The sequence below is a fragment of the Urocampus carinirostris genome, chromosome 6 (genome assembly GCF_059441175.1).
Source record: "Urocampus carinirostris isolate Australia breed hairy pipefish chromosome 6, RoL_Ucar_1.0, whole genome shotgun sequence".
Taxonomy (NCBI): domain Eukaryota; kingdom Metazoa; phylum Chordata; class Actinopteri; order Syngnathiformes; family Syngnathidae; genus Urocampus; species Urocampus carinirostris.
In genome coordinates this window covers 33,710,107-33,722,644 of record NC_142354.1, presented here as the reverse complement: position 1 = coordinate 33,722,644, position 12,538 = coordinate 33,710,107, and the positions used below count along the sequence as shown (strand labels likewise).

General features: G+C 39.9%; 1 protein-coding gene across 10 annotated transcripts in view; it reads left to right on the top strand.

Annotated features, from left to right (window-relative positions):
- Positions 1–10,012: 10,012 nt before the first annotated feature.
- Positions 10,013–12,538, top strand: part of r3hdm2 (R3H domain containing 2) — a 53,998-nt gene continuing 51,472 nt past the window's right edge. For all 10 annotated transcript variants that reach the window (XM_088338804.1, XM_088338813.1, XM_088338809.1 and 7 more), the window contains exons 1-2: positions 10,013–10,338; positions 10,672–10,757. The gene's annotated coding sequence lies outside the window, so the exon portion shown is untranslated. The remainder of the gene's footprint in view (positions 10,339–10,671; positions 10,758–12,538) is intronic.

The following is a 12,538-nucleotide window of genomic DNA, read 5'->3' as shown; positions in this document are numbered from 1 at the left end:
GTTTTTGGAACGTGGGAGGAAACTTGAGTGTCCGGAGGAAACCCACGCAAGCACAGGGAAAGCATGCAATCTCCACATAGGAAGGTTCGATCACATGACCTCAGAATAGTGCCGCACACGAGCTAATCTTTGCGCCGCCGTGCTGCCATGGCCATACATATTCAAATTAAAAAGTGCATTTCGGCAAGATCGCTTTCTTTTGATGAAAGGGATTTATAAAGTTCTGCTCTGCCTTCCTCACTTAAATGCCAACAATGAAAGATATTTTAGCCATGTGAGGAAAGTACATATAGAGCAGGGCTTCCAACATTTTTCAAGCTGAGAGCTACTTTAGATTATTAATTAGCACAAAGGGCACCCAGTTTGATATGCATTTCTACATTAACAATGTATTATGTTATTACTATGTTGTTACAAAAGTATTACCAGTTTAAATATTAAAAGAAGACTCAGTCAACCACTAAAAACATAACTTTAAAAGAAAATCACAATAAGAACTGATGAGCTGTTTTCATAACAGGTCCAGGGACACCTCCGATGTCCTTAGGATTAAACTCCTGGAGCCCATCCCAGCCATCTTCCGGCACTAAGCAGGGAACCGGTCAACAATCAATCACAGGGCAAACAGAGACAGACAATTTACCTGTTAAAATGTTTTTGGAATATAGGAAAAAAACACTCAGGCATGGGGAATAGAATAGAATAGAATAGAATAGAATAGAATAGAATAGAATAGAATAGAATAGAATAGAATATGCAAACTCAGCCTCCCCGGGCAGAGTTTGTCCGGGGAGGCTGCGGTAGCTGGAATTGAAACCTTGACCTCTGCACCGCTTTATGTTAATTTGTGTTTTCATTTTTATTCCAAGTGATTTGAATCATTGAAGGGGCACAGCAGCTGAGTTCTGAGGTCATGTGTTCAAATCCAGCTAGCAGCCTTCCTGAGCGGAGTTTGCATGTTCTCCCCGTGCTTGCATGGGTTTATCGGGGCACTCCGGTTTCCTCCCACATTCCAAAAACATGCATGACAGGTTAATTGGCTGGTCCAAATTGTCCCAAGGCGTGAATGAGCGAGTGAGTGGTCTGTCTCTGTGTGCCCTGAAACTGGCAACCAGTTCAGGGTGTCCCTTGCCCACTGCCTGAAGATAGCTAGGATGGGCTACAGCATCCCCGCGACCCGACTGACGATAAGCGGTGCAGATAATGGATGGATAGATGAATGGATGAAAAAGTCAAAAGGCAAGAGGATGTCATGTCATTGGCCAGGACATGAGTGTACAGTAGTACTTGACTGCCTGGTGTGGAGAATCCGCGTAACTACACTCCTTTAATTCAAATCACTGGCAAATAGTTTCTTAAAGGGACACTGTAATATTTGATGTCGCTTTGTGTAGTGCTAGAGAAGACGAGTGATAAAAAGAACAGGGAGACATACAAACTGCGGAGACTGAAAGTGACCAAACTGCACTATTTGTCATATTATTTCATGTTAATTTGTAAAGCATTTGTCCCTGTTTTACGTACCAAGGCTTGATCGACTTTTCCGGCACACAAGCATTAAGTAGTTTCATATAGGGCGTAACCAGCCCATTTTTTGGGGGGGGGGTTCACTTGTGCTAAAGCAGTGGTGCCACCAGTTTTGGTGTGCCACCCTAAGATTTTAAGTGGCCCCATCTGGCCACCCCTATGAAACATTTTTGGACGCACCACCAAGCTCAAGTATCTCCAAATTTAACTCAAGCACCCCAGAAAACTATAGCATTTTCAAAACTCTATTTTCGTTTAAGTACAGGATAGGCTGGTGAAAAATAGAGAGAAAATGAAAATAGGAAGACAAAACAAAACTGTGAACAACACAGCGTTGGAAATACTCAACTGCTTTAATTTGATATGACTTAATTCCTAGCACCGTTCTCGCCCACCTCTCCGCCGCTCTTTCGCTCGGCTAGTGTCACTTGCGGCCTTGGGGCGCAGTCTGTGGAGGCTCCAGTGTATGAAGGGAGAGTTTGTAATATCACTTTAATTGAAATTAAAAAAAAATAACCACCCAGATTGTCTGACTGGTATTTTTTTTTAATTTCACTTATAGTAATTTAACATATTCTCATAATACACTGGAGCCTCCACAAACTCTGATCAGAGTCTGGGTGCTCAGCACCCCCAAAGCTCTGAACCTAAAATCGCCCATGGTCTCATATAACTTCAAGTATTCCTTCAAGTGATGAAGACAATCCCATTTCTTATTCGTTCATTATCTTTTATCCTTGGAAAAATTGTTGAGTTGCACTTTTTTTGACAATCAAACTGCCTCCGCAACCTTAGTGAGGATAAGCAGTGCACACAATATATGAACTTTCAAACTTCAAGGTTTGGGATTGCTGGGTCCCTTTAGCAGCAATGACAGAAGATTAGGTCAACTTTTTTTTCTAGTTAAGGCTCATGTTATGTCAAATAAATACACATTTCTCTACCCATAACTACTTTAATAAATGCTTATTTTTCAAATGAATAGTTGTCTTTCAATGAATGAATCAAGCTTTTTATTACCACTGAGAGGCTCTAAATAATACACTATTTCACTTTAAATATGATTAGTTTCTGTAAAAACGGGAGATCGACAGACGGGTCGGTGCAGCGTCTGCCGTCATTCGGACCCTGTACCGGTCCGTCGTGGTGAAGAGGGAGCTGAGCCAATAGGCAAAGCTCTCGATCTACCGGTCGATCTACGTTCCTACCCTCACCTATGGTCATGAACTTTGGGTCATGACCGAAAGAACTCGATCCCGGATACAAGTGGCCGAAATGAGTTTCCTCCGCAGGGTGGCTGGGTTCTCCCTTAGAGATAAAGTGAGAAGCTCAGTCATCCGGGAGGGACTTGGTGTAGAGCCACTGCTCCTCCGCGTTGAGAGGAGCCAGTTGAGGTGGCTCGGGCATCTGATAAGGATGCCTCCTGGACGCCTCCCTCGGGAGGTGTTCCGGGCATGTCCCACCGGCAGGAGGCCCCGGGGGCGGCCCAGGACAAGTTGGAGAGACTATGTCTCTCGGCTGGCTTGGGAAAGCCTAGGGATCCCGTCGGATGAGCTGGAAGAGGTGGCTGGGGATAGGGACGTCTGGGCTTCCCTTTTAACGCTGCTGCCCCCGCGACACGACCTCGGATAAGCGGAAGACAATGGATGGATGGATGGATGGATGGATGGATGGATAGTTTCTGTAAAGTGGAAATGTGAGCGCTTTTGAGTACTACGTTAAAGTTTATGTAACAAAAATTGCCAGATAATTCTTTCAAGCAGTGTTTTTGGAGCTTTGAATTAGTCTAGCTGCTCGGTGGCCTTGTGGAAGAGTTCCCGCCCTGGGCTTCATTTAAAATTGTGTTTCTTAGCACTTTAAGATTCATTAAAATATAGTTAAGTGTTTTTTTTTATTAAGTTACGAATTTAAATAAAAATACATGGCTGAAAATGGATGATCGGAAAGCAAGCAATCAAGCATTTGGAACAAGGTAAAACTGTGCAGGCCAGGTAAGTGCTGTAAATTGTGCCCTCGCTTTTTTGTCCACTAGATGGCCTTATAGACGAAACATTGCAGCAACGCTGCTGAACTTGACTCATGTCTGGTGTTTTACGCATACAGTAGTTTACAGGAGTGGATCCACCCTAATGTCATGCCACGACCTAAAATCAAGATTTTTTTTTTTGCCACGTGTCAAATCTATCGGATGAAAGGACTGTGCTGTTTAAAGCAGAGTTAGTAGACTATGTTCAGATTCAGATTCAGATTCACCTCTTTCTCAAAAAAATCAAAATTAACAGAAAAAAAAACACAACAACTTCAAGTGCCTGTACTGCATACACTCGCATAAGGGCCTAATTCGAATATTAAGTGACCCCCTAAAACTGATTTAAAATAGCCACATAATAAAACCCCCAAATTAAAAAAAAATAAAGTGTACTAAAACAATAACATCTACTTACTTGTTTGGATCATAGAAATCAATATACTGATGAAAAAGCTGCAAATATAACATTTTTAAACTATTTACCATACCTTCAAGGTGTGCTTCAATGGCTGACACTCTTTCAATATTTTTGTACGCATTATCATGGGCATAGAATGGAAATAAAACAAATACAACAGAAATAAATTAAAATACAATTGGGATAGCGGCAATTGACTGAAATGGAAGAAGGAATCAAACAGCGCATTTTCATTATCTGCTGTGTAATTGCCCATTTGATTTTTTCTTCTTCTTAGCACTATTTTGCCAGAGCAAAGGCTCGCGACCCGCTAAAAACGGGTCCGTGACCCACTTTCGGGTGCCAACCCATCAGTTGAGAAACACTGGTTAACAGTAAGCCGTTAAACTTTTTGAATACTTCAAAATTAACACTATATCAAGCGTTATAGCTGATACAAATGTTCTTCAGGGTACCCTTGAGCATACATACACTATGTTAATACTAATTCATTACTGTGTCCTTTTCAGGTTTATGATTGGAAGTAGGGTTAAATAGACTCAGTTGACCTCTAAAAAACAACAGGTTTACTAGAAAATCCCAATGACCCAGCACTGGTGAGTTATTTTCAGAACAGGTCTGAGGGCAACTCGGCTGTCCTTCAGGGTGTCTGCAGGCACCAACTTGGAGACGCCTGCACTTGACAGTTCCCAATTTTCGTTTTATCAATTGTCCAATGCACATTGTGTCAAATGATGCAAATTATAACAAACTGACTCTATAAGTATAAACACGTACCGGCTGAATTAGTTTTATATTTAAACACAAAAGGGGATGTTATTTTGAAGATGTTTATTAATAAATACAAATGAACATTACGGTTTTAAAGAGGAATGCCTTTTGATTGAATAGAATAGAATAGAATAGAATGCACCTTTATTGTCATTGTTACAAAATGGGTTAACATATTGTGACAACGAAATTGGGCATGACACTCCAGTTTCACAAATTCACAGTGAGGTAAAAAACCCAAGAAGATAAAGGAACAGAAGATAAGGTTATAAAACAATGAGGATGAGGTTATAGTTACAATTTACACAAAACTTACCCAAGACATGTCGGCATATAGGATGTTACATACAGTTGGTATCGTAGGGTTTGTGCAATATGCATTTGGTGCAAAAATAGTCATCATAGTGCAAAAAATGGTCAGCATATGCATTTGGTGCAAAAATAGTCATCATCTTTTACTGGAGAGACATGTGAAGCCGCTGCACTCGCGCGCGCCGCCATCTTGTTCATCTGAAGTGATCATTTGAATTCTGTGGGGTTTGCAGAAATTATTGTGAAAAAGCCACTTCTATTTTGAGACAAAAAAGAGAATCTGCTTCACAAACAAAAAAATAAACATGCTGTTCGGGGCATTGAGATCAAATTAAAGTAAATGATGTACTGCAAATCTATTCCAAGAGCCTCAGGTGTCCAACTGTCTGTGAAGTGATCAAAGCATCCATATATGATTTAATGAGCCTTTTCAGTTGCACCGAGCTTGCATGTCAGTGTACACTACAGACTTGCATAGCTCAAATTCGTTATTCGACCACAAAATGGACTACTACTTGATCAGAGGGCTTTACAGAAAGCCAGTGTGATATAAGACCACTTGATGTCGCTGTATTGTGTAGTACAACCGAAACCACTGCTACAAAGCACAAGGAAGAATACAAACTTCAGAGAATCAAAGTGACCAAACTACACCATTTTACTTTTCATTTAATTGCTAGGCTTTTCACATTTTTAAAAAAAATTTTTTTTAGGGGTACACATACAGTGGCTTGTGAAACTATTTGGCCCCCTTGAACTTTGTGACCTTTTGCCACATTTCAGACATCAAACATCAAGATACAAAACTGTAATTTCTTGTGAAGAATCAACAATAAGTGGGACACAATCATGATGTGGAACACACTTTATTGGATATTTTAAACTTTTTTAACAAATAAGAAACGAAAAAGTGGGTGTGCAAAATTATTCAGCCTCATTGAGTTAATACTTTGTAGCGCCATTTGCTGCCATTACAGCTGCAAGTTGCTTGGGGTATGTCTATATCAGTTTCGTACATCGAGAAACTGATATTTTTGCCCATTCCTCCTTGCAAAACAGCTCAAGCTTAGCGAAGTTGGATGGAAAGCGTTTCTGAACAGCAGTTTCCAGTTCTTTCCACAGATTCTCAATTGGAATAAGGTCTGGACTTTGACGTAGCCATTCTAACACCTTGATGTGTTTTTTTGGTGAACAGTTCAATTGTAGCTTTTGCTATATGTTTTGAATCAGTGTCTTGTTGGAAGACAAATCTCCGTCCCAGTCTCAGGTCTTTTGCGGACTCCATCAAGTTTTCCTCCAGAATGGTCCTGTATTTGGCTCCATCCATCTTCCCATCAATTTTAACCATCTTCCCTGTCCCTGCTGAAGTAAAGCAGGCCCAAACCATGATGCTGCTACCACCATGTTTGACTGTGGGGATGGTGTGTTGAGGGTGATGAGCTGTGCTGCTTTTACGTCAAACATAACATCTTGCGTTGTTGCCAAAAACTTCGATTTTGGTCTCATCAGACCAGAGCACCTTCTTCCACATGTTTGGTGTGTCTCCCAGGTGGCTTGTGGCAAACTTTAAACAACACTTTTTATGGATAGCTTTAACAAATGGCTTCCTTCTTGCCACTCTTCCATAAAGGCCAGATTTTTGCATTTTACAACTGATTGTTGTCCTATGGACAGATTCTCCCACCTTAGCTGTAGACCTCTGCAGTTCATCCAGAGTGATCATGGGCCTCTTGGCTGCTTTCTGATCAGTTTTCTCCATGTATAAGCTGAATGTTTAGAGGGACGACCCGATCTTGGTAGATTTGCAGTGGTCTGATACTCCTTCCATTTCAATATTATTGCTTGCATGGTGCTCCTTGGGATGTTTAAAGCTTGGGAAATATTTTGTATCCAAATCCAGCTTTAAACTTCTCCACAACAGTATCTCGGACCTACCTGGTGTGTTCCTCGTTCTTCATGATGCTCTCCTCGCTTTAAACAGACCTAAGAGACTATCACAGTGCAGGTGCATGTATACAGAGACTTGACTACACACAGGTGGATTCCATTTATCATCGTTAGTCATTTAGATCAATATTGAATCATTCAGAGATCCTCCCTTAACTTCTGGACAGAGTTTGCTGCACTGAAAGTAAATTAAGTTTGTTTGTTTTTGTTTTTTTCCACTAGGAGGTACTCAATAATACTCAATGTCACTTGAAAGGAGCTATACGGAACTTGGAACTTTGTTGCTCCTTGCCGCCATCTCCTGGCTTTTGTGATCATTGCAGCGAATTCATGATGCGCAAGCACATTTCTTAGAAGTGCTTGAATAAACTCTCATTTTTTTCATCTGGGTTGGTGTTCGGACTCGACTAGAAGCAGGCATCTTTCACCAATTTTCATGCCACACTGACGAATAGAAATTAAAAACCAGCGAGGACGAGCATGAAATCAAGTCAAGTCATGTTTATTTGTATAGCCTTTCATCACAAGAGGTCTCAATGGGCTGTAGAGACTACAGACTATTATTACATTATCCCCTGATCTAAGACCTACATGAAGGCAAAGTAAAACTCAAAACTTTAGCATGAGAAAAAGAAAAAAAAACTTGGGAAGGGGCGACACATGAGGTAATCCCCCTTTCAGGATGACCAGGCTACAATGGATGTTGCCATGGCATCAACAAACTGTACACCATACCTGTCAACCTTCACGGCTCCACGCCCTTACAAACTGTCGTATTTTCCCTTACAAAATACAAAATAATCCTACACCATATTTTTTTCAAACGTGTTTATTTATATAGTTTAACATGTTATATTGTACATGTGTTTCGTTATATCATATATATTGTTAATTAACATTTTGTTGAGGGATCCTGAGTTGCTCGACATAAATGAGGTTTATTATAAAAAAAAAAAATCAAAAATGAAGTAGCTTGGACGTTCACTGTAGAAGGAAAAAATACATGCAAATATAATTAAGTAGAATAATACATTTTCTTATTCAAATTATGAATTCATTTTCCATCTTAAATTATTGTTGGTAATATACTAATTAAAGGGATAACCACAAACCCTTCTTTTTTCATTTTCTCATTTTATACTTCCTTTTTTTCTGAACTTCTTTATACAACATAATAATTCGTAGTATTATGCTTCAAAGCAAGTGAGCCATTTGAGAGACGGCTCTCTTTAATGAGTTGAGCCAAAAAAGCCGGTTCTCTAAAAAGAGACGGACTTCCTTTCACTACATCAAACTGCTTGCTATGTTTGTAACGGAAAAAAACCCGATACCGAGATAGAGGCTTCCGCGGCGAACTCATTTGATTTGATTGATTTGCCGTTTTGTGATAGTCGGTGTATACCTGATGGTACCCATAATTGACAAATTCACGTTTTTCCGTACAGATTTTCTTCTACGTCGTACACGTCTTAAGATGCATAATAAATGTACTTTGTACGGCAAAACCTTACAGGTTGACAGGTATGGTACACATACATTGTCAACATGAAATATAGGTCACATAAACTATAGAATATAAGCATGTTTTAATACTAGATTCAAATAGTTACTACTGAGGTTGTGGTTTGAATCTGAGGGCAGAGCATTCCACTCCCCCTGCCCAATTCCTCAAACCTAATGTTTTTTGCACCATACAATAGAAAAAAACATTTTTACTTTTTAAGGACACCTCAAACGATGAACCTCACCTTTAATTTCAAATTTATTCCTTATGTATTTTCAATTTTGGAAATCTTATTTTGTGTAAGGAATTAAAAAAAAAGTATATTTGAGACGTGTGAAACATTTAAGATCTTTATAGTGGGAAGACACGATTTGACCTATCCTCACCCAGACGTGAGCTCCGGTGGACCCCAAAGGAAATTGAGTTTGAGACCTGGGTTGGGTAGGGTTACTTTAACTTGATTACTTTCAATTACTTTTGGATTACTCCAATACCAAATATGCTAATAAAAGACAAAAGAAACTAAATATGAATAAAATAATACTAAATTTTGTGCAGGCTTGGGGAGTAACGGAATACATGGAACCGCAAAAATGATGTTGGCAAGCTGTTTGGATTTATTTTCATTTTGTTTTTGTCGCATTTTATGTTAGTTTTGCCGGAGATCAAAGAGGTCAAAACCAGGAGAGAAAGCTTACCACGTGTTGTGAGTCAATTTTATTCATATTTAGTTTCCTTTTTCTTTTATTAGAATATTTGGTATTGGAGTAATGCAAAAGTAATTGAAAGTAATCAAGTTAAAGTAACCCTACCCAACCCTGTTTCTAATGCATTTGGTCACGAGAGATACAAACACATAACTATTTCATTTTGTTCAATTGTTCAATAATATTGCAGAAATCAAGGTAACAAAATACGACACAAACCAACCCAATACATACCTCTACTGCACTACAGCATTAAATTGTAAAATTGGAACACTGACGTCATCTTATATACAGGCTGATAAGCAGGGTTGGGTAGGGTTACTTTAACTTGATTACTTTCAATTACTTTTGGATTACTCTAATACCAAATATGCTAATAAAAGACAAAATAAACTAAATATGAATAAAATTACTAAATATGAATAAAATTACTAAATTTTGCGCAGGCTTGGGGAGTAACGGAATTCATGGAACGGCAAAAATGATGTTTGGATTTATTTTCATTTTGTTTCTGTCGCATTTTATGTTAGTTTTGCCGGAGATCAAAGAGATCAAAGCCAGGAGAGAAAGCTTACCACGTGTTGTGAGTCATAATTTTATTCATTTTTAGTTTCTTTTGTCTTTTAATAGCATATTTGGTATTGCACTAATCCAAAAGTAATTGAAAGTAATCAAGTTAAAGTAACCCCACCCAACCCTGTTTGAGACCTTTGCTTAGAAGTGATTTTCGGTTTGTAACAGAAAGGATTTACAATGGAAGCACGCCCCCTACCGCACCGGCTGACTTGCCTGACGGAAACTGACAGTGGAGCGAGGAGGGGGTGTGGGCGAAACAGTGACGCCGACACAAGTGAACACACACTCACAAACCGGAGCTGAGTCGGCGAAGGAGGGGGGAAATCGCAATTCTTTCCCACCCCCCATCTTACTTTATCTTCATTTGGAATCCTCGTGGATTCGGCCTGTTGCCATCTCAAAATGACTCGCCGTTGAGTCACAACAGCGAGCCTGTCGCGTCGGCTCACGGTGCTATTTTGACAGCCCGGGGGGTCACAGCGAACTACCTCCAGCACCACCAGTACCAGCACCAGTACCTACCGAACGGCTAGCATTAGCCCCCCTGGTAAGTCAGCCGCATACGGCCAGCTATGCTAATGTCAACCCGTTAGCGCCTCCAACATCGTGGAGGCCTTATAACTTGTACACCTAAAACGCGTGTGCTGACTTTGGTTACTGGTATCAAAAATGACTGAGTTTGTTACCTAGCTATAGAGAAAAGGCCAGTTAGCAGGCTAACGTTAGCTAGGTGCGCTGTGCGCGTGCGCGCGTCTGGCTAATTTTATGCGCTGAGGATCTTATACCGTGTGTGCTAGCTATTGTTAGCTTGTGGTTGTGTGTGGCTAATATCTCAAACAGTCCCGGTTCTTGACAACACCGACCATCTGCTTCCCGACAGACTCGACTTGAAAGAGAGAGAAGGGGGGGAGAGTGAGTGAGTAGAGGGCTACTTCAAGACTTTGTATTCGACCCAGCCAAGAAAAGGTAAGTCGAACACCTTCAGTTTCAAAGTTCAGACACATGAAGGATTTCTACAGTTGCCTGTCGCGATTCATGTTAACGGAATTTCCCCAATCGTTGTGATCGGTGCTGTTGCTTTGAGAGGATGCTTTCCTATGTCAACACGTTGTAACATGGAACCAAACAGCGACCAGAGCGAATAACTGATATTCAAACCAACCATTTGTCAAATCAAGGAACCCCATGTCCTTGTTCACAAACTTTGTAGCGCAATTAGCCTCCTTTGTGGCTGCAAGATTTTTCAGTCAACACACTGAATTTAGTCGGATAATCCATTTTAACCTCTTAAATCTTCTTTCATCCTTGATCTTAAGTTTATGGATCATTTGGAAGTGGGGTGCGTTTTTGATGTTTCGCTAAAAAGTAGAATATTTTTTTTTCTATTAAGTATGTGTTAACAATGCTGAACTGAGTTCAAAGAGCTGTTTTATATATACAGTGGAACCTCTGTTCTCGACCATAATCCGTTCCAGAACCCTGTTCGAAAATCGATTTGTTCCATCACCGAAATCATTTTTCCCATTAAAAATAATGTAAATCGTTTTAATCCGTTCCAACACCCTGAAGGTTTACCTTGAATGTTTAACGTAAAGCTAACCCAGGCTAATCGTACGTTCGCGTTATCGTAATCTTCCGTACGAAAGATTACACTAACATGAACGTGTAAAAATAAAAAAAAGGATAAAAGAATTATGAATAGGATTTCTTACCTTTGTGGTGGTCAGTAGAAGGTGCAGGTGGACGGTGGGGAGAGGGAAATCATCACAAGTTTTTCAACCTCTTCCAAAACCTGCGGCCGTTGCTTGCTTATAGCACTCACTGCCTTTAGCCACATCACTAGATTTCACAGCCTCCTTATTCTTTAGTATCGTAGATTTAGCCATGCTGTATTCCCTAGCAAGATCAGACACTCGCACACCTCCATCATATTTTGCTATTATTTCTTTCTTAAATGCAATAGTTGTACGCACTACTTTTCTTTTTTCACCTCTAGCTACTTTGCCGCTTGCATTGACTTTCTTCGGAGGCACAATAAGGGGCTAAAACACTCGTACGCCACTCGGTATCGCACCCTAGCGTACGCACTCACGCATTACCGGCATTCGAACTCCGATTTTTTTGACCGAACAGCGAAGCAAGAATATCTCGAAATTTTTGGTCGGACTCCGATTTGTTCGAACTGAGAGGCGTTCGAAAACCGAGGTTCCACTGTATATATTATATTATATATATTATATTATATATATATATATATATATATATATATATATATATATATATATATATATATATATTTCACCTTGCCTAACTTTTTTCTTTAACAAAAGCTGTTCCGGCCGTGGGACACATTAGATAGATAGATGGATACTTTATTCATCCCCGTAAGGAAATTCACACTTCCAGCAGTATCCTTGTGTTGAAAATAAAACAATAATAAAGTAAAAGGAATATAATGCATAAATACCCAATGTAACGTGTTGATATAGAGTATTTAAATAGTGCTACATAAAATACACACTGTAATAAAAAAGGGTAATATGCAATGTGGGGGTGTGGTTTAATGTGGGCTTTTACTCCCCCGGTTGGAGTTAAAGAGCCTTGTGGCATGAAGAAGAAATGATCTCAGTCTGTCTGTGGAACAAGACTGTGACAGCAGTCTGTCGCTGAAGCTGCTCTTCCGTTTGGAGATGATTCTGTGTAGTGGATGTGATGAATTGTCCATGATTGACCGCAGCTTTTTCAGT